General features: G+C 40.0%; 1 long non-coding RNA gene across 3 annotated transcripts; it reads left to right on the top strand.

Annotated features, from left to right (window-relative positions):
- The first annotated feature begins 338 nt into the window (after positions 1-338).
- On the top strand, positions 339-23269 carry LOC122545152 (uncharacterized). 3 transcript variants are annotated; one of them, XR_015753652.1, is made up of 4 exons: positions 339-947; positions 4213-4299; positions 8113-8232; positions 23132-23269. It is a non-coding gene; the product is annotated as an uncharacterized LOC122545152 (long non-coding RNA). The 3 variants fall into 3 exon arrangements; XR_015753648.1 differs by having other exon boundaries at positions 339-910; XR_006310504.2 differs by having other exon boundaries at positions 339-810.
- The last annotated feature ends 141 nt before the right edge of the window (positions 23270-23410 follow it).

Here is a 23410-nt window from a genome sequence, read left to right on the forward strand (position 1 = left end):
TTTGTGGAGGCCGTTCCCAAGATACATCTTGAAATGCAAATGTGCCTGCGCGTTGTGTTTTTGGATTTGCCTTTGCCCAACAAATAAACTGGGATGACACGAAGAAAAATTTTAAAATAGCTGTCATTTCCCAGGAATCTTTCAAGTTTGGGTCTGCAAAGACTGTGAAGAGTTCAAAGTTTGGGAGAAGATTCGTAGCTCGGGTGCTCGTTGTTGTGGTGGTGTTCGCCGAGCTGGGAGTTTGTGTTGCAGACGTTTCGTCCCCTGTCTAGGTGACTGAGGATGGCACCCAGACAGGGGACGAAATGTCTGCAACACAAACTCCCAGCTCGGCGAACACCACCACAATAACTATGGAGAGTTATTTAAAGCACACCAGTGATAACACTCAGTTGCACCTTGTGCTGACAATCAGACCGAATTGCCCTGCACTCTCGCTGTGATACTTGTGGAAAGTGTAAACTGGAAGATCAGTTTTGTAAAGTCGCCAGAGCCACCAGACGGATGCTGTCTACGTACGCGCTGCCTGGAGTGGGTTGATTGCCTCAAACTTGTGGAAGGAAATCTATGTTTATTAAATCTCCCCGGAGGGGGAAAAAAAAACCTTGTAATTGCTTTAGTTTACGTTAAGTAGCTATTTCTTTGATCAGAACATGTTCTGATCGGTCTGGATTATCGAAAAGCAGAGCTGGATTATGATCTGCGGGAAGAAGTGACTTCGCTCGGTGACCCATCTCACTGTTCGAGCGCATCCGCTGACTGTGGTGCCCGGTATATACGGTATTGAGGAGTTACTGGTTCTGGTGCACAGTACGTACTTAAGGAAACAGCTTTGCATCTTCCAGAAGTACAGTTGGCCTGTATAATGGAGTTTGTTTTCGAAGGTTGCCTCGGGTGAAGATGAAGCGCTGTGAGCAGGGATATTCGGGTTTGCGAGTAGAAGCTGAGTACGGTGCTGTTGCGCCCCCTCGTTTCTCACCTTCTGGTCTCAATTTCTCGTCCACTGGTGCAAGATTATTTTAGCTGTAAACCTCGAAGATCTTAGCTACCTATTGATAATTTTCTTTTCCTACATCGATTTTGTGTTGAAAAAGTTCTTAAAACTGGCGAAGTACAAGTGTAGACAGTCTGAAGGAATGATTACTGAGCTTTAAGCACGTGGCAGATATGTACGTGTCCTGAAAAGGAAGGTGGTGGAGAGAGATTAGATTGAGTGGGGTTGAAGTAAACTTTTAAAATTGTTCTGAATACTCCAGTGTCAAGCTGTGTACATTATTTCAGATTTACACAGACGTCCAACATAAGGACTTATGTTTTGGTCCATATTAGAACAGTCATCGCTATATTCTGCATTAATCCCTTCTTTGTAAAACCAAGTTAAAAATCACACAACACCAGGTTATTGTCCAACAGGTTTAATTGGAAGCACTAGCTTTCTGAGCGCTGCTCCTTCATTGGTTGTGGAGGACAGAATTGTAATACACAGAATTTATAGCAAAAGTTTACAGTGTGATATAACAAATTATACATTGAAAAATACCTTGATTGTTTACGTCTCTCATCTGTTAGAAAGACCATGTTAGTTTCACTTCTTTCATACGTAAATCATAAAACTTTTTTTTAAAAGTCACATTCTCAGGTTAACTTAAACAAGTGGTGTCAGCCCAGATAGTGTGTTGGCCCCCTGTGTGCTGTTGTCTGTTCCATGATATTTAGACTGATTCTAATCTAAAAATGAGTTAACAGAGTCTTACATGGATTCATTAGAATCGTATGTCAATATTATATCTGCAGGGGAACTAGAGCACAATCACATTGACCTCACATCACATTTGTTCACAGGTAAAGGGACGGCTGGAAAATGGGAAGCCTTCAGAAATGCGATAACAAGAATCCAGAGACAGTATATTCCTGTCAGGGTGAAGGGAAGGCTGGTAGCTATAGGGAATGCTGGATGACTAAAGAAATTGAGAGTTTGGTTAAGGAAAAGAAGGAAGCATATGTCAGGTATAGACAGGATAGATCGAGTGAATCCTTAGAAGAGTATAAAGAAAGTAGGAGTATACTTAAGAGGGAAATCAGGAGGGCAAAACGGGGACATGAGATAGCTTTGGCAAATAGAATTAAGGAGAATCCAAAGGGGTTTTACTAATATATTAAGAACAAAAGGGTAACTAGGGAGAGAATATGGCCCCTCAAAAATCAGCAAGGCGGCCTTTGTGTGGAGCCACAGAAGATAGGGGAGATACTAAATGAATATTTTGCATCAGTATTTATTGTGGAAAAAGATATGGAAGATATAGACTGTAGGGAAATAGATGGTGGCATCTTGCAAAATGTCCAGATTACAGGGGAGGAAGTGCTGGATGTCTTGAAACGATTAAAGGTGGATAAATCCCCAGGACCTGAGAACCCGAGAACGCTGTGGGAAGCTAGAGAAGTGATTGCTGGGCCTCTTCCTGAGATATTTGTATCATCGATAGTCACAGGTGAGGTGCCGGAAGACTGGAGGTTGGCAAACGTGGTGCCACTGTTTAAGAAAGGTGGTAAGGACAAGCCAGGGAACTATAGACCAGTGAGCCTGACCTCGGTGGTGGGCAAGTTGTTGGAGGGAATCCTGAGGTGCGAGGTCCTGCATTTTGGGAAAGCAAATCTTAGCAAGACTTATACATTTAATGGTAAGGTCCTAGGGAGTGTTGCTGAACATAGAGACCTTGGAGTGCAGGTTCATAGCTCCTTGAAAGTGGAGTCGCAGGTAGATAGGATAGTGAAGACGGCGTTTGGTATGCTTTCCTTTATTGGTCAGAGTATTGAGTACAGGAGTTGGGAGGTCATGTTGCAGCTGTACAGGACATTGGTTAGTCACTGTTGGAATATTGCATGCAATTCTGGTCTCCTTCCTATCAGAACGATGTTGTGAAACTTGAAAGGGTTCAGAAAAGATTCACAAGGATGTTGCCAGGGTTGGAGGATCTGAGCTACAGGGAGAGGCTGAACAGGCTGGGGCTGTTTTCCCTGGGGCATCGGAGGCTGAGGGGTGACCTTACAGAGGTTTACAAAATTATGAGGGGCATAGATAGGATAAATAGGCAAAGTCTTTTCCCTGGGGTCAAGGAGTCCAGAACTAGAGGGCATAGATTTAGGGTGAGAGGGGAAAGATATAAAAGAGACCTAAGGAGCAACTTTTTCACGCAGAGGGTGGTACGTGTATGGAATGAGCTGCCAGAGGATGTGGTAGAGGCTGGTACAATTGCAACATTTAAGAGACATTTGGATGGGTATATGAATAGGAGAAAGTGAGGTCTGCAGATGCTGGAGATCAAAGTTGAAACTTTATTGCTGGAACAGCACAGCAGGTCAGGCAGCATCCAGGGAACAGGAGATTCGACGTTTCGGGCGCAGGCCCTTCTTCATTCCTGAAGAAGGGCCTGCGCCTGAAACGTCGAATCTCCTGTTCCCTGGATGCTGCCTGACCTGCTGTGCTGTTCCAGCAATAAAGTTTCAACTGGGTATATGAATAGTAAGGGTTTGGAGGGATATGGGCCGGGTGCTGGCACTTGGGACTAGATTGGGTTGGGATATCTGGTTGGCATGGACGGGTTGAACCGAAGTGTCTGTTTCCATGCTGTACATCTCTATGACTCTATGACATTCCTCTTCCAGCTTTTTGAAGGTTAACTAAAGTGCATACTCAAGTGCTTTTATTAAATGCAATTAAGGATTCTACACCCCCATACTCTTGGTGAGAATGTAACTCCTCCCTAATCCTTCCAAAATTACTTTAAACCATATCCTGTGATGTAAACATTGCTGCTAATGGATTGGCTTCCTCCTGCCACTCTATCTAGGCACCTCAGTTGGATACACCTCAATTAAACATTCTGTCAGCCTTCTCTGTTCCAATGAAAACAACCCCAGCATACCCAACCTTTCCGATCACTGATCTGCTAGTCTGAGCAAAATTTTCTTTCAGCTACATCTAACTGTTAGAGAGCCAACATTCAATAACAGCTTCAAGAGAATCAAATGGGGGAAGGAGATTTCATGTCCATCAGGTGGACATAAACATAGTTAGAAGTTTCTTGAATATTTTCACATTGAGAGCAATAACATTGAGGAAGACAAACATACAGGTAAAGTTTTATTCTAAAAAGGCTAGTTGTTGTTTTAAAAGAGTTTAACATCTAATCTGCTTTTGCAATGTTTAAATAGGATCATTGGAAGAACCAATGCATCTCAAAGTTTCAAGCAACATACTCCACCCATCATTTCAAGGGATGACTGACACAGATTAAAGAGGTACAGTACAGTTCAACCATATGCAAGAGATAAGTTCTTAGAAAACCTCACAGATGATCAATTTGCAGGCAATGCACCTATTTTATAAAGTGTGTCAATTGGATATGAACAGTGCACTGTAGCAGTGGGTGCCTGGACCTTAGAGTCTCTGTGAAAATGAACATAATCCATTGCACCAGACAAACAAAGGATGTAAATAAAAAAAAGGAGATGCCAATTCTTCGGTTAGCAAGCTGAAATATTAAAGTCATGTACATGGGATTGACAGACAATGTATGGCCGTACAATAACTTATGCAAGACATTGGTAATAACTATGAAACCTGACTGTCTGACCATTGTCATGTCTTCCTTACAAGAGATTGGGCTTGCTGAGCGTGGTTCACTGAAATAAAACCATTATATATTCATCAGTGGAGAGAACGTTCAGAGGAGACATGTAACAAGCTGTATACCAGTTTAAGAAATTCCCTTCTTCAATGATGGAACCCCTCATATATGGAGAAGGGGGTCGTTTCCAAAAATGACCTTTCTCTATCCACTTCTTAACTCCAATAAGGTGAGTATCTAAGTCCTGATGCTGTGCTCTACTACAGAGGCAAAAAAAGAACCTATTCTCCCAGAAGCTCGACACTGCTATTAACAGAATTGTTAAGTCATAACATTTTTACTATTCGGGGATTTCACTGTAACAGTGGGCATAGGCCATGAGACTTGGCACTTTTGCCACACACATCATAGTTTTGTTTAATTAACTACAAAGAACTACAGCAAGCATTATTTAACTTTAATATTCTTTTAGAATAAAGGCATGTCAGGCGGTATTTTGGAGACATTGAAACATCAGAATTCATTAAGAGCTTCTTGAAATAAAGTCCAACAGGCTGCTAGGTGATACAAACTGTCTGCTAGTTGTAACTCCACTAGACTATCTAAATACCAGACACAAACAAATTTGGAGACAAAAATGCAGGAAACAAAAAGGCACAAAATTCATCACCAGAGAAAATATCTCCATTGAAAACAAAGGTACTGCAGATATTCACAGGCTACATGCAATATCTAGAGGTACAGTGAAACATTACTTTGAGTTGTACTCTAAAGCGAATACTGCTATTGAAAAAGCTGTAGATACAATAGAGAGCCAGCCTGTCATGGCAGAGTTTGATAATCCACAGTGTAGGGTTGTAGCAAAACTACTTGCTTGTTTAACATGGTGTAAAGCTCCAGGTGTTGATGCTATACTATTTAATCTCAACAAATCCATGAAATGGGCACACTTGCTGCATGTGCATAAACCTGTCTGCAGTGGAGGGAATGGGTCAGTAGTCCTGGATGTGCATGATGTAAAAATTATGGATTTATACAAGAACGGGAGTGACCGCAGTGATTACAATAGTTATCAAAGCATCTCCCCACTAAACACAATATTCAATACCATTCATGACTCCTCAGATACTAAAGCAATCCATGTTCAAATGTAACATGATCTGATCAATATTCAGGTTTGGGTTGAAAAGTGGCAAGTAACATTTAGGCCACACAAATGCCAGACAATGACTATCTCAAAAAGAGAGATTCTAACAATCACTGTTTGGTGTTCACTGTTGCTGAACTTGAGATTACTGAATCCCCCACTATCCATACCCTGAAGATTTATCATTGACCAGAAACTGAACTGAACTGAACTGAACTGAACTAGCCGTAAATGTACTTAAGCTAAAGAAGAGGGCCAGAGGCTAGGAATTCTGAAGTGGGTAACTCACCTCCTGCCACCCAAAGAATGCCCACCATCTACAAGTATATATGATGGAATACTCTCCATTTATGTGGATGAGTGCAGCTCCAACAACACTCAAGGAGCCTGACACTATCTAGGACAAAGCAGCTCGCTTGTTTGATACCTCATCGACTATCTTGAACATTTACTGCCTTTATCATTGATGCACAGTTATAGCTATGAATGCCATCCATAAGATACTTCAGAACAACTCATTAAGCCCCTTTCCAATTCTCATAGCTTCTAAAGCCCCACTTTCCCAAACCAGAAACCATCAAAAGACACAGGCAGCACAATTGGAATGAGAATTAGCATTAGATTTATTGTCATCTATATTCAAGTACAGAAGTAGAAGAGTACAGTGAAAATTTTACAATGTTACTCCACACAACACCATCATACCTAGGTACAAATCTTAGACACAAAATAGAGAAATAATGTAAAAAAAAATGTTACAGTCATTCATAGTGTAGGTTAGAAAATTAAGAAGTAAAGTTAAAAAGACAAACATTACTGTCTTCATATAAAGGGCCTACAGTAGATCGATGTATGGGGCTTCCACATTTGGTCTGACCAGGCTCACAAGCTACTGTTCACTCACACCGGTCTCCAGTCCAATAACCACCCCCATTCCACTCTGGGCATGCTGCTGACTGTCCTGCTCCACTCAGGCCTCCAGTCTGCTCTGCTGTGTCCCTCAGCCACTCTGATGAAGTCACTGCTATTCCAAGGTAAGTTCATTTTTAAAAACACTTTAAAAAAGAGAGAAGAATGAGAAACGGAGAAAAGAAATGGCTGAAGAGTCCAGACGCTGCCTATTCGCCACCACCATCTTGAAAGATGCATGGATCTGCAGGTTTCACTTTAACTCACACATCATCATGACATGGAACTGTATCACTGCTTCTTCATAGACACTGAATCAAATTTCCTAGGACTCCACTTCCAGCAGCACTGTGGGTGCCCTATACTCCGAGGACTGAAGCAGTTTAAAAATGCAGTTTACCACCAGGGCACTTAGGGTTTGACAATAAATGTTGGACTAGCTAGAGACTCCCACCCATTCATTAAAAAAATGCAAAAAAAAATGTCAAGTTGGAAATTTTGACTAAAAATAAAATAAAATATTGAAAAATGAAGACGAAAGTATATTGCCTTCAGGAAAACTTTACCATCATCTCTGGAGTGACATATTGACAAGATAACAGATATGCAATGTAATTATGCAAAGAATATTGAAAATGCACTTTAAAAATAGTTAATAAACTGCAGTATCAATTACAGTCAGATAATGCTGTGTTTCTGCTGCCTGACCCTTTTGCAATTTTTCAGCTCTGAGAAATAATCCCATTTGTGATTATATACATTTGAAAGAAAGATCATACCGATATTATACACCCCAGGAAAGTTGAAATCAATAGATCTCATGTTCGTTTTTCAAACTAGGTTTGACAATCTATTAGTTTCTATCCATGTAATGTATGCTATCTATTCCCAAGTCTATCAGTTCTTTCATCTGATCGAAGGCAAGACCTGCCTCTAGTTGTGTTAGAACTTAATATTGATGCAAAAAGGAAACCCTTGCAATCATAACTTTGAAATATAAACACACTTTGTTGTCAATGTAAATATTCATTGTAACAATATAGCTCTCAGCTTCTTTCTTGTCCAGGTCTGCATCTCCCTGTTTTAAAAAAACACAGAATGTTTAATGGTAGAACATAATCTTTCTCAAACTACAATATTGGCAGCATTTCTGAAAACCAGAGAATCGGCTGTGAAGTGTTTTGGGAAGTCATGAGAGATAACAATTTTTCAATGATTTTGATGAGTTGATTTACCTGCACCAAGTCTTCTCACTCCAAGTATTTTTATTAGCCTATTGTAAATTAGGGAGGAGAGATTTTCTTATGTGTTAAATTTTAAAGTGCTCATTAAAAAGATGTTCATGATTTTATTGCTCATAGCAGATGGGGAAATATGCATCTCTTACACGCTTGCTAAATCTGCTGCTCTCTTTTGTTTTTATAATAGGTTGATGCATTTGTAACCAATGAAGAGCAGAAAGCAAGGGGTCATCCAGTGAGCTTTCCAAAGTGTAAATTAAAACATTATTGGCAGTATTGATGTTTGCATTTCTCAGTTCTAACAATGGTAAGTCTCTGTAAAATCATTAACACTATGTCAGAAATTGCCATTACCATAATTATCAAATTTACAGATCTTTCATGACAGACATGTTTCAATGACAACATTTGGTTTTCTCCTGTCTATGATCAGAGATTTTGTATTGAGTTCTGTTTTCTTATCCTCAGTGTGGCTGTCCTCAAATGCACTATATTTAATCAGCAAACCTTTAAAGAGATCAAAAATAAGAAAGATTACTTATTATCCCACATTTCAGAGGTTTAAAAATGTGACATTCCTGTCACCTAACTCACTCACACTTGCATTCACATGAATACAGATGAAGAAAAATACAATCACAATGTGTAATTGTGTCAGTCTTACATTAATAACAGCCCTGTAATTTCTTAGATAAATTAATGCTTTAGCTGAGCTGAAACTTTCAAAGCAGAAGATTCTTAATAAACTGAGCTTTTGTAGTTGAATAACCAGGAAGTCAGTTCTTAGGTGACCTAGAACTTGGAACACATTGGAGAGAGCCCTTCTCCCAGTTTCAAGTAATTGTTATTTATTAACTTAGCTGCTTACTTGACTATAGCTGGTTCGAAGGCTTTCTCATGGTCCCTGTACTGCTGTTGAGCTGATACCTATGCTGTTGGAAGCAGGCAACATACATGATTGTTTCTCCTATATGACCTTTTACAAATCAAAAGTCCTCTTCCGAATAAGGTGGGTGGTCAGGTTGATGAACATCCTGTGACATTCATTCTGAAAGAGCGAAAGTTTCTGTTTTTATCCTGAAATGTGTTCAGAGGGAGGGTCACTCAATTACAATCAATCAACATTTGTCTGGATAGTTGCTTTTCTATCTTTGCAGACAAGAGTGATTTAAACCATAAAAGGAGCTCAGTTTAACTCAGATGGCTAAAACATTTTTTTTTGCAGCTTTCTTGTGGTTCATTTTTAAAATTGACATTTGCTTGAAGTTTGAATACTGATACAAAACATTAAACTGACCCCTATGTTTCCATTCTATAGGGGTATGTTAACTTGGTAACAGAATAAAAATGGGTTTGACTGGTGGTGTGGGGTGGGAGTAATTCAGGACCACCTGCAGAACCCAAATGTATTTGTCACTGGAGGATCACTGGACCAAAACATCAACTCTGATTTCTCTCGACGGATGCTACCAGACCTGTTGAGATTTTCCAGCAATTTCTGTTTTTGTTACTGATTTCTAGAATTCATAGTTCTTTCTGTTTTTTTCCCCAAAAGTACTTGTAGTATTTCTGTCGGGGACTTCCCGCCCAGCCAATGCATTTATATCTGAATTCATTTCCTGCCCATTTACGCTGAGTGGCCATAATGATGGTCTACATGAATTGATTTTCACTTGAATAGCTGCAGTAGTGAAAGTGGATGGATTCTGGATGCAGAAAAGAAGGGCATATCAGACTGGAGTCTCAATGTTCCAGGAAACATGCCAATGAAAAATGGAAGATGTAGCTGGCGGGATAGAGAAGAGAGTAAAATGAATTGCATCAGTATTCTAAGTAGCCGATGGTCAGTTAGTGATGTAGAGTAATGCCAATAATGTGGGTTCAATTCCCATCCTGGCTGAGGTTACCAGGAAAGTCTGTCATTCTCAATCTCTCCCTTTGCTTGAGGTGTGGTGACCCTTAGTTTTATCCATCACCAGTCATCTCTCTCAGTGTAGTGGGGGAGCAGCGTTATGGTTCGGCAGGACAAAGGCAATTTTATCTTTACGTAAGGTTTGCCACTGAGCATGTCCAAAAGGATCTATGTTACAGAAACCAGGAAACCAGATAGAACTGGAGCCTGGGCCTGTAAATTTCCAGATAAGCTGTTCTCTTACTTTCTGTTTATAGTTATGTTCAATAAAGGCTATTAATAGTCACTGAGTATGAAACTCAGCTCACTGCAGTTAGCAGCAAGAGAGTAATCCCTTGCTTTTGGATTCAGTGTTGAAACAATTTTGTGAATTAAACAGGACAGGACGGGTGAGTACACTGGTGGCACATTTGTGTATGTACTGTGTGTGTCACCCTAAATTCTTCATTTTGCCTTCCCAAACCTACTCTAGCAGATCACTCCTCACCAACAAACCTGGCAGGTATACACATCCCTGTCTCAATATGCACTTTCAAATATCGCCGTTTGTCCACCCACTGATGGTCAGCCTCATCGTTATGCTGTGTCATCTCTATCCATCATTGCCCCTTCAACAAATGTTGTTCACCTCATTAAATTACATACCTGGTCTGGCCTACATGTGACTCCAGACCCACTGCAATGCAGTTGACTCTTAACTGCCCTTTGGGCAATTTGAGATGGGCAATAAATGCTGGCCTAGCCAACGACGCCCTCAACCCATGGATAAATTTTTAAAAATCTCTTGTTTTCCCTCTTTGCAAGAGAAGAAATGACAGAATGCCAGAGCGAGGTTGAAAGATAGAATGACCATTCATTGGATTCACAATTAATAACTGCAGAGAAGATGGTTTTGAAGAACAGCGATGTCTTCATATGATTTGCTATTGGAGGGGCTCCTCCCTACAACCTATCAACAGAATTAATATCAGATGGATATTATGTTATTCTGAAGTCAAAGGCCAGTGAAATATTATGTGCATCCTGATTGAAAAAATGTTCTACTTTGGCAGTTCTAATTCCTGTATTTAATAGTCAAGAGGCTTTTTGAGTCTGCTGCTAGAGGTGGTGGTGTATTAGAGTGGTTATGGAAAAGCACAGCAGGTCAGGCAGCATCCGAGGAGCAGGAAAATCAACGTTTCGGGAAAAAGCCCTTCATCAGGAATAGAGCTAGAGGTGTTTATCTAAGAGATTGGCAATGGTTTCTCTGAGAAGGTTACTCATTCTAAGGTATACAGTCAGTGGTATAATGCAGATTATGCTTAGATATTCCCACAAGTGTGAATATGTTCATGCTTTCCCACCCAGAAGGGGATTTTCAGGCATTCATTCATCTTCCTGATGACATTAGTTGGCAAGTTCTCATGGAATAGCACACGGCCAAACTATGTGTAGGTTGACAGCAATTCCCCAAGACTAGTTGAACATAAAATTTCCACGCGGTCTACCATAGGAACCGGTGTTTTCGCCAGACTTCCACAGTATCTAAGCAGTCAACATGTCCTGCACTAATTCCTGGAAGTTTGCCCATGCCAAGCACAAGTTCAAAATACATCAAGCCATAATAGTTTTGGGGCAGATACGACAGAGGGAGAAGTGGTAGATGGGGTTGTATCTGTCAGCAACTGGAGACTCAGAAATGCTAGAAAAGCAAGTGCCTTGGTGGGTTTAACTGCAAGTGTTTGCACGTTTTAGAATTGAATTTTACAGCATAGAAGGAAGCCACTCGACCCCATCATGTCTGTACTGACTCCCAAAAGAGCAGCCAGCTAGTCCCCCTCTCCAACCCTATCTCCGTAGCCCTTTAACTTTTATTTTAAATTGAGTTTTCTGCATGACAGTCGATCAGATTGAAAGGTTGGTCACATGCCTCAACAGTGAAAGACCATTGGGAGACTGCTGGTGTTCACGGAGGATTTTCAAATTTTTTACCAATTTTCCCCAATAGTATGTACTGATCTCTCTTAAATGTTTGGAAAGATTTCATACATTACAATTACAAATGAAGCAAATATTATACATATTGTAAGAAAATCAAGTGGAGAAATATTGGGAGTATTAATAAAAAAGGATTATTTTACATTTGCTTGACACTTCGATTAAACTCTGTAATGTTGTCAGGGAATGTCCACTGAATCTCTTATTTGTATGTGTGGAATGTAAACAACTCCTGACTCATCCATTCTCTATTTAACAAGTACGTGCATTGATATTCAGTTGCTCCCTCTATGTGCTGCACTTTTAACAATTTGACAGTTGGAGAGTTTGCCAACAAGATCAAATGTCAATTGATTTGAACTGGGTGCTGTGTGGAAAATCTCAGCTTAAAATCCAGTTCTCACCACTGGAGGGCACCATTGCTTTTCATTCAACCTGTGAACTGTTGTACAGCAACTGGATTAGTGGTGCTGGAAGAGCACCATTTTATTCCTGATGAAGGGCTTTTGCCCGAAACGTCGATTTTACTGCTCCTCGGATGCTGCCTGAACTGCTCTGCTCTTCCAGCACCACTAATCCAGAATCTGGGGTTTCCAGCATCTGCAGTCATTGTTTTTACCCTGTTATACAGCAATGTTCTATTGTTTTTTTCTTCAACATAGAGCCATAGAGATACAGCACAGAACAGACTTGTCCAACTTGTCCATCCTGACCAGATAGCCCAATCCAATCTATCCCCACCTGCCAGTACCAGGCCCATATCCCTCCAAACCCTTCCTATTCATTTACCCATCCAGATACCTTTTAAATGTTGCAATTGTACAAGCCTCCACCACTTCCTCTGGCAGCTCATTCCATATATGTTTCACCCTCTGCGTGAAAACGTTGCTCCTTAGGTCTCTTTGATATCTTTCCCCTCTCACCTTAAACCTATGCCCTCTAGTCCTGAACTCCCCCACCCCGGGGAAGAAAGTTTATCTATTTATCCAATCCATGCCCCTCATGATTTTGTAAACCTCTACAAAGACACCCAACAGCCTCCGATGCTCCAGGGAAAACAGTCTATTCAATCTCTCCCTATAGCTCAAATTCTCCAACCCTAGCAACATCCTTATAAATCTTTTCTGAACCCTTTCAAGTTTCACTGATAGGAAGGAGACCAGAATTGCATGCAGTATTCCAAAAGTGGCCAAACCAATGTCCTGTACAGCCGCAACATGACCTCCCAACTCCTGTACTCTGACCAATAAAAAAAAGCATACCAAACACCTTCTTCATTATCCTATCTATTTGTGACTCCACTTTCAAGGAGCTATAAACCTGCACTCCAAGGTCTCTTTGTTCAGCAACACTCCCTAGGACATTATCTTTAAGTGTATAAGTCCTGCTAAGATTGGCTTTCCCAAAATGCAGCACCTCACATTTATCTAAGCACCAATCCTTGTGGCACTCCACTGGTCACAGACCTCCAGTCTGAAAATCAACCCTCACACACAATCCATTGTTAGCCACTTACAGTCCCCATTTATAGCTTTTCCCAGCCGGATTGGTATCCACACCTTTGGCTTTCCGATTGTCTTTCTCTCTCTTTGGGCTCTATCCCCACCTTATCCATCCTCCCACCCTACCTTCTGCACATAAACTAGCTACCATCTGAAGAAGAGTCTCTTGACCCAAAACATTAATTTGGATTTCTCTTCACAGATGCTACCAGACCTGAGTATTTCCAGCAATTTCCATTTTGTTGGAGGGATATGGGTTAGGAGTAGGCAGGTGCGACTGGTTTAGTTTGGGATTACGCTCTGCACGGACTGGTTGGACCAAAGTGCCTGTTTACATGCTGTATGACTTTATCACCCTACTCATGTTATTCAACATATGTGGTAGACAATGAGCTCAAGCTTAATTAGCAGCATAGATTTACTAAAAAAAAATTGCTTAGAAGCTAATTACATTATATCTAAGTGACATGATTGTTTCTTGTAGGATATCAGATTCAACTTAGGAAAAAGTTGGTATTAATATTTTAGCTACATGTGTTAACATTAGGACCAATCACTGAAGCACTTTACACACTCTGGTGAATACATAGAAGATTGATTAGTTCCTCCAAGATACAGTCTTTCATATATAACTGGTGGAGCTTATCTTGTAACATCAGTTATGTTTTTCTCTGGTTACTAAATTCTTTACATAATTGTTTCAAGTGACAAAAGTGGGTTTACCACTACCCTATCCCTCTCCATGTCTCTGTCTTTATAAATGACTGATGATTTGGCTGGATTAAAAGCTTGTTGCTTGAGGATGAAGCATTCAAACAGAATTTGTTGCTGCACCTGAAGCCTGGTGGATCGATCTTATATTTAATTTTTGCTGTTGGTTACTGTTGTGTTTCATGATGAGTAGAAACTAATGCTTCCAAACAGCTGAATTGACTGTATCAGTAGTGCAATGTTCATTCCTGATGGTTGTGGTGTCAACAATATTGGTCGAATTGTGGAAATGTTACACCACAAAAAGGAATCATTCAGTCCATCATGTCTATACTCGCTGAAAAGCAAAGAAATGAGCTATTTAGTTTAATCCCACTTTCCAATACCTGGTCTGTAGCCATGCAGGTGCAGATCTACGTACTTTTTAAATGGATTGAAAGTTTCTGTCTCAACCAATGATCCAGACAACATATTTTAAACACCCACCAGCCTTCGGATGCAAAACGGCTTTCCTCATGTCAAGTTTAATCCTTCCATCAATTGCTGTTAATCTACACCTTCTGGTAAGTGACCTCTCAGCTAGAGCGAGCAATTCTTACCAATTTACTCGATTTAGTTCCATCATAATTTTGTAAACCTCAATTGAGTCATCCCGTAGCCTATAGAGTTCTAATGATTTTTAGCATTTGAGAAGAATAGGGAAAAAAGAAAAGGAGTTTGTACTGAAAATAAGGGATGGGATCAGTGTATCACTGGTAGAGGATCTCCAGCCATAGAGTCATGGAGTCATAGAGTCATGGAGTCATAGAGGTGTACAGCACAAAAACAGACCCTTAAGTCCAACTCATCCATGCCAACTAGATATCCTAAATAAATCTAGTTCCATTTGCCAGCATTTGACCCATATCCCTCTAAACTCTTCCTATTCAGATGCACATTCACATCGCTTTTAAATCTTGTAATTGCATCAGCCATCATCACTTCCTCTAGTCGCTCATTCCATACACACATCACCCTCTGCATGAAAAGGCTGCCCCTCAGGTCCCTTTTAAGTCTTTCCCCTCTCACCTTAAACCTGTGCCCTGTAGATTTGGACTCCCCCACCCCAGGGGAAATACCTTGTCTATTTATCCTATCCACAGCACTCATGATTTTATAAATTTCTGTAAGGTCACCCCTCAGCCTCCGATGGTCCAGAGAAAAAAAACCTCAGCCTATTCAGCATCACCCTTTGGCTCAAACCCTCCAACCCGAGCAACGTCCTTGTAAATCTTCTCTAAACCCTTTCAAGTTTCGCAACATCCTTCCTATGGCAGGGAAACCAGAATTGAGCACAATATTCCAAAAGTGGCGTAACCAATGTCCTGTACAACTGCAACATGACATTCCAACTCCTATAATCAATGCACAGACCAATAAAGGCAAGCATACCAAACACATTCTTCACTATCCTATCTACCTGTGACTCCACTTTCAAGAAGCTAAGAACCTGCACTCCAAGGTCTCTTTGTTCAGCAACACTCCCTAGCACTTACCATTAAGTGTGTAAATCCTGCTCTGATTTGCTTTCCCAAAATGCAGCACCTCACATTTATCGAAATTAAACTCCATCTGCCACTCCTGTGCCCATTGGCCCATCTGATCAAGATTCCATTGTACTCTGAGGTAACCTCCTTCACTGTCCACTACACCCCCAACTTTAGTGTCATCTGCATACTTGCTAACTATACCTCCTATGTTCACACCCAAATCATTTATATAAATGACAAAAAGTAGTAGACCGAGCACTGATCCTTGTGGCACACCACTGGTCACAGGCCTCCAGCCTGAAAAATAACCCTCCACCACACCCTCTGCTTCTACCTTTGAGCCAGTTCTGTATCAAAGTGGCTAGTTCTCCCTGTATTACATGTGATCTAACCTTAATAACTAGTCTACCATGAGGAATCTTGCCAAATGTGTAACTGAGATCCAAATACATCACATCCACTCCTCTGCTGCCATCAATCCTCTTCATTAATTCTTCAAAAATGTAAATCAAGTTAGTGAGACACAACTTCCCACACACGAAGCCATGTTGACTATCCTTAATCAGTCCATACCTTTCCAAATACATGTAAACTCCCTCCAGTAACTTGCCCACCACCGATGTCAGGCTCACTGGTCTATAGTTCCTGGATTTAAATAGTGGCACCATATTAGCCAACCTCCAGTCTTCCAACACGTCACCTGTGACTATCAATGATACAAGTATCTCAGCAATCTCTTCCCGAGCTTCCCACAGAGTTCTAGGGTACACCTAATCCTACAGAGTTCTATATCTTCCATATCCTTCTCCACAGTAAACACAGATGCAAAATATTCGTTCAGCATCTCTCTCATCTCCTGAGGTTCCACACATAGGCGGCCTTGCTGATATTTAAGGGCCCTTTTCTCTCCCTAGTTACTCTTTTGTCCTTAATGTATTTGTAGATACATTTATATAAGTACTCACCCACTGTCACCTCAGTCACTTGCCCTGTCTTATTTCCCAACAGTGCAGATAGTTCTCCTATAACTCCTTAGTTGTGTTCCAGCAAAAATTACCTTAATAGAAAATCATTTAATATAAATAATGGGGCTTATGGGAAAAGTGGGGTTAGGGCAGACCAGCAAAAAAGTATCACTCAGGATCACTCAGAAATCACCCAAAAGCCTAACACAAAGTATACCTCAGCATGAATGGAGGTTTAAATCACATTTATTAATGAAAGAGAAGTAAATGTAGCACACTGACAAAATTTTGTTAATGCAGGGACAGAGGGTCATCATCATCATCACTACATTCAGGTGCAGTTGTGGTTGCAGAAGTGGATAGCTGTGGTTGATTCTCTTCTGACTGTTTCTTGGAGGGGTTGGCTTAAAAAATTCGTCCAGCTTTTGCTGATATGCCCTTTTTCTTTTTTTTTCTTTTTTTTTAGCACGTGAACACAGTCACTCACTCCCGCCGGCGCGCTGCTGGAGAGTCCCTCCCCTCCAAGGGCCGGTGCCTCGACCTGTACACTCCCTTTTTTTTCTTCTTTTTTTTTCTTTGTTTTTTTCTTTGTGTGTGTGCGCAGGTGTGAGACATAGTGAAAGGCACAAAGTGCACGAATCTTTATTCAAATTCCACCACCAGGAAGATAGGAAAACACCCGGGTGGCCAGTGACAAACACTGCCCTTCACATCAAAGGGCAGTGCTGTGTGATCAAAACAGTGAAGGGGAGGGTAGGGACTAAATCAAAATAGAGTTGGAGGGAGAAATGATGCACTCCACTCCCTGCGGTGCCCACCTCTCCCTGAACAACTCCAGGGTGTTGGTGGATATGCCCTTTTTCATTTGTCTTGAAGACACTGTTCATTGGGTGCTAGACGATATCTTATTGAATGAACAGCTACCATGCTGCATTCTGTGTTGTATTCATTATCCTCCAACAGCAGCAACTGCCTCTCAATTTTCCTCAGGTTAGAAGACCAAAAGAGAAGTGAAAGGCTCTCCTGGTGCTGCATCCTGGACTTCATCTTTCTCGTCTCGACCTTCCACTTCACCCTCAGTGACAAGCTGTTGTAGATTGGCCATAAAGGGGTCTTCACAGTGGGACTCAAGCAGCTCTTCAATATCCTCACTTTCTACTTCTTCAAAGCCAATCTGCTTTGCAAGGGCAACACAATGCTCTATAATTCCTGGGAGCTCCTCTGACCGTTCACATGCTGTAAAATCTTGAAAAAAGTTTGGGAGAAGCTGCTGCTCGACTGCATGCAGGCAGTCCTTACTGACATCACCTCCGCAATAATGTTAATAGCATTCTTGATGTTAAAGCTTTTCCAAAATTGAAGAATACTGTCCTTCTTGTCCCCCTCAGTAGCCTCAATGAGCTTCTTATGCATCTTAAGTAATAAGCTTTAAAAGCTGATATTGCACCCTAGTCTATTGGTTGAATGAGAGAGGTTGTGTTTGAAGATAGAAATAGCACTTTGATGTTTTCAGAAAGCTCACCAGTGGAGACAGGGTGGCTTGGTACATTATCCAGAATGAGGAGAGCCTTGAAATCCATTCTTTTTTGTCTGCAATACAATCTAAAAACATCTTCCAAAACAACAATCAGGTGATAAAAAATTTGCCCCGTCATCCAACTTTTTTGCTTGACCTGAAGTAGACACCAAGGGTAGACCTAAGGTAATCTTTCAAGGCTTGCAGATTGGTAGAGTGGTACACCACCACTGGCTTAAGCATTGGCACCCAGCAGCACAGAGATGCGATCCTTTGCCACCTTAAAGCCAGGAGCATGTGCTTCATTCTTAGAAATGGAGGTTCTTGCTGGCATTTGCTTCCAGTATAAACCTGTCTCATCCAAACTGAAGATTTAATCTAAAGTGTAGCCTTCTTCGTCAATTTTTTTTAACTTTTGGAGGAAATGCCAGCACACACTCCTTGTCAGCGCAGGCAGATTCACTAATTAACTACATTATGGAATGCCTTGTGGTTGTTAAAACCAGCAAACCAGCAACTGCTCGGAATAAAGGCAGGCACATCTGCAGGTATTTGAGCATTTTTCTTTCCATCTTCATAAATGGATGAAGCTTTCTCTTTTATGGTGAGAAAGATTGCCGCAGATTGTATTTCTGTTTGATCTTCTACCCAAGAACTTCATCTGCTCAAGTTCCTTTGGCCATGATCTCACAGCTTTGCTGGCACTCAGACTTGTTCCAGCAATGCAGCTGGCTTTAATCTTTGCAGAATTGCCTCTGATGGTGCTCTGTCAGCAGCTAAAACTGGTGCATGTGCAGAATGGCACGAAGACCAGGGCTGACATCAGCGCATGCGCAGAATGTAGCAATCCCCGCTGGAATCGCGCTATTGCAAACAGAGGTAAGCATTCTCAAAACTCACGTGCCTTAATACCTCAGCAATGTTATAAGCAAATCACCCTGCTGGAACGCATGTTATCCAAGAACAACCTGTAGGTCAAGTTTTGCACATTCTCTAGGAGGTGCATCTATATCCTGAATCAGCAAATGTTCTCGTACGTACTTAACAAATTCCTCTCCATCCAAACTCTTAACATTATGGTAATCCCAGTCTACATTTGGAAATTTAAAATCCCTTACATGACCACCCAATTATTCTTATCGAAAACTAGGATCTCCTTACAAATTTGTTTCTCAATTTCCTGCTGATTATTGGGGGATCTATAGTACGATCCCAATAAGTTGATCATCCCTTTCTTATTTTTCATTTCCACCTAATTAACTTCCCTGGGCATATTACCAGAAATATCGTCCCTAAGTACAGCCACAGCCAGAAGAGCCTTGAATCTGTTTGGGTAGATCTAAGAATGAGCAGCACACAATGGTAGGTTTTTTTTATAGACAATCAAACTGTAGTGGCAATGTTGGACGTTGAATAAATCAGAAATTTGGAGGTACTTGTGGCAAAGGGAATGCAATAATCATGGGTGACTTCAATGTATTTACAGATTGTATAAATTCATGGACTGTGATCAAAATAGTTTTCTTGAGTAATATATTTATGTATCATGTAATGAGAAAGGGCTAATTAATAATCTTAAAGGAAAAGAGCCTTTAGGGAACAGTGATCATAGTATGATAGAAATTTCCTTTAAATTAAGGAAGAAACGTTTCAATTTCAGACCAGGGATCAAAACTGAACCAATGAAATTATAAAGATACGAGGAAGAAGTTGATAAAGGTGGATTGGGAAAATACATTTAAAGGCCAGGTAATAGTTTGGCAATGGCCAGTTCTTAAAGAATTAATGCTTGTTTTTCAAAAAAAAACCCTACAACCATGTCTATAACGAGAAGTTAAAGATCATACTATATCAAAGGAAGAAACCTATAAAGTTGCCAAAAAATGATGGTAAACAGGAGGGTCAAGAGATCTTTTGATATTAGCAAAGTTGGAAAAGAAGTTGATAAAGGAAGTCATGTATGTAGGCTAACACACAGAAAATCATAACGTTTCCCCCTTGTTACTTCCTCCAAAAACTAAATTAAATTACTAAGACACAATCTTCCTATATCAAAACCATGCTAACTATTCCTAAACGAGCAATATCTTTCTAATGAACAGTTTATCCTGTCTCTTAGAATCGGTTTCAATAATTTGCCCACCACTGAAGTCACACTGATTGGCCTATAATTAGATGATCTTCCTCTCATAATCTTTTTAAATAGTGGCATCACATTTGTGCAATGTCTTCAAGCCTCTGCTACCTCACCTGTATCTAGTGAGGATTAGAAAATGATCCTCAGACCATTAAGTTATTTCCTCCCTGGGTTACAATTTGTCTGATCCTGGTCATTTTTCTACCTTCAAGGATGTCAGTCCGTCCAGTATTTCCATCTCATTATGCTTAATATTTTGAGATCTCAAGTTCTTCTCCTTGACTAGAGTATCTGCATCATCACTGTTTTTGGTAAAAACAGAGTCAAAATAGTCATCCAAAATCATGTCCACATCTTCTGCATCGACACGTAAGTTATCATGTACATCTCTGATAGATTCTACTATTTCCTTAGTTATTCTCTTACTCTTAAAGAACTGAGAAAGCATCTTTGGCTTTTTCTTGATTTTAGCTGCCAATGCTCTTTCTTATGTACTCTTTGCTATCTTAAAGTCCTTTCTTTTAAAATTGATGGCTATACTTTTACACTCCTCTAGGCCTTCTCCTCCAGTATTGACCTGAGTGACTGCCTTAAGCTTTATTTATCTAACGTTCCTTGTATGCCTCCGGATAACAAAATGATCTAGATTTGGCAGCACCACCCTTTTCCTTCATGAGGACATGTCTACATTGTACCTGTAGAATCTCACTTTTGAATGCTTCCCACCGATATGTCCCTGACTTACTTTCTAGTAGCTGAATCCAGCTTGAATTAGATTGGTTTTCTGTTCCTATCGTTCTCTGGCGCTGTTTTTGAAAGGTTGTAAGGATAAATTTAGCAGTTACGGACCAATAGTTTAAGTTCAACAATGGGAAAACCTATATATACAATCCTTTGGAATAGAATTAACAGTCACATGGACAAATGTTGGTTAATTAGGAAGAGCCAGCATGCAGTTCCTGTGGGACAATGATGTTTAACTAACTTGCTAGAGTTCTGTGAAGAGCTAACAGAGAGGGTTAAGGAAAAGGTATTGCTTTAAATGGCTTCCAAAAGCCATTTAATACCAGAGACATGTGAGAAATGATATGACTCATTGAATTAAAGGGACCATAGTAATGTTATAAAATTGACTGAGTGTTAAAAAACAGAGTAATTATTAATTGATGTTTTCCTGGTTGGAGGAAGATTTGAAATGCAGTCTCCCAGGGATCAGTCTTAGACTCTATTGGTTTTTGCTAATCTATGTTAACGATCTATGTCTTGATGTGTATTGGATTATTTCAAGGTTTCTCTTATGAGGAGAACAGTGACAAGTTGGTGGAGTGGGCAGACAGGTGGCAGATGAAGCTCAATGAAAGGAAATGAGAGGTGATTAATATTAGCAGAAAGAACATGGAGAGACAGCACAAATAAAGGGTACTGCTCTAAAAGATGTGCGAGAGTAAAAGAGACCTAGTGTCTATGTGCATAAGTCATTAAAGGTGACAGAACACGTTGAGAGATTGGTTAATAGAGCACACAATGGCCCAGGCTTTATTAATTCATCAAATACAAGAGCAAGTTTGTTATGCTGAACCCATATAAAGCACTAGTCATATCGCATCTGGAGTATAATGTACAGTTCTGGGCCCAACATATTAAGAAGAATTTGAAAGCATTGGAGATAGTGCTGTAGAGCTTTAAGACAATGATTCCAGAGCTCAAAAACTTCAATTATTAGCATAGAATGAAGAAGTTGAGACTGCTTTCCTTGGAGAGAAGGCAAAAATGAGATTTGGGAGCTTTCAAAATCATGAGATGGGGAAAACTATTCCCTCTTGTAAAAGAATCAAAAATGAGAGAGCACTGATTTAAAGTGATTTGCAAAAGAGATTAATGCAATGTCAAAACAGAGATTGACACAGCAAGTAATCCAGTCTGAAATGCACTGCCTGGAAGTGTGGTGGATGCAGGTTAAATCAAAATATGTTGAGAGAATTTGATGATAATTTAATAGGAAATAATAGGCTGGGTTGTCACAAATGGGTAGAAGAATGACACCTAGTCGTGGAGAGATAGTCCCATTTAATGTGCCAAATGGCCTTCTTCTGCTTGTAATAATTCAGTGATTAACTACTATTGTTTCTCTTATTTACATGATTTACTTGAAAGCTGCTGCAGGAATTGTTGTAAGCATTTCCTTTCACTTTTCAGTGTTTCAAATTCTTCAGTCACTTCAATTGTATTAAACTTTGAATCTTATTGAGCATGTTTTCTAAAGATTGTGATTATCAATGAAGGTGAATTGTTAATAAAGCTTTATCCTTAAGAGCTGTAGTGTTTCTATGAAGGCTTTTAAATTCATCTTTTTGTTTTCCTTTTCTACAATGCCTTAATTTCTATAAAATAAAGTTGTAAAACTTCTAAATATTTCTTATACCATAACATTGTTTACAAATGCTTGAAAAACTTAAAATTGAGAAATATGGCTTTTTTTTATTAAACAAGGAAACCTTTTCCCCTTCCCCATGATTTTAACACTACTTTTAACACTACAGACATTTCAAATCATTGTTGCTTCTTCTCTAAGCTTTTCACTTTGTCTTACACTGGGAAAAAATGGTGTTGTGCTGATACCAATTCTTAAAGTAATAACTTTGTGAACAACAGAAATGCCTTACCTCTTCAAAACTTTGTTTTTAATGAATTCTTTTGCCTTAAAATTTTCAGTGCTCATCAGTCAATCTATACTGCTACTTATCAATTTTCCTAACAAGTGTCCACATTTCACAATTTTTGACAGGTTTTCCTATTTTTTAAAACAATTTTTGTTTCATTATATCATGTGATGATCTTTCTTTTGGTTTATTAGTCTAGATGTTTCCTTTTAAATATATTATTTTCATGGTTTCCAGAGGGAAAGCTGCAGCTAGCAATGAGAACGTGATTGTCAAATTCTGAGTCATTCTCAACAGGGCAGATTACAGGAGAGGAAAGATGGAGAAGAAGGCACTGGAGGCCTAACTTTCATCGCAGGATTGAACCCTGAAGATGGAACTACCTGGAGATGTGAGAGAACTAGAGCCACATTCCACTTGCAATTCTCTACCCAGATGGTTATAGAGTGTTATAATGGGATGCATGTGAAGCTGAACAAGTGAGAAAAACTGTATGGTACTCCTGTGCTGCACATTCTTATGCTTTGTAAATTACAGGCATGGAAACATTGCAAGGTTTCTTCAATGCATCATGCA

This window comes from Chiloscyllium plagiosum, unplaced genomic scaffold, assembly GCF_037043375.1.
Source record: "Chiloscyllium plagiosum isolate Xiang-an unplaced genomic scaffold, Cpla_swu_hap1 HiC_scaffold_3, whole genome shotgun sequence".
NCBI classification, from domain to species: Eukaryota; Metazoa; Chordata; class Chondrichthyes; order Orectolobiformes; family Hemiscylliidae; genus Chiloscyllium; species Chiloscyllium plagiosum.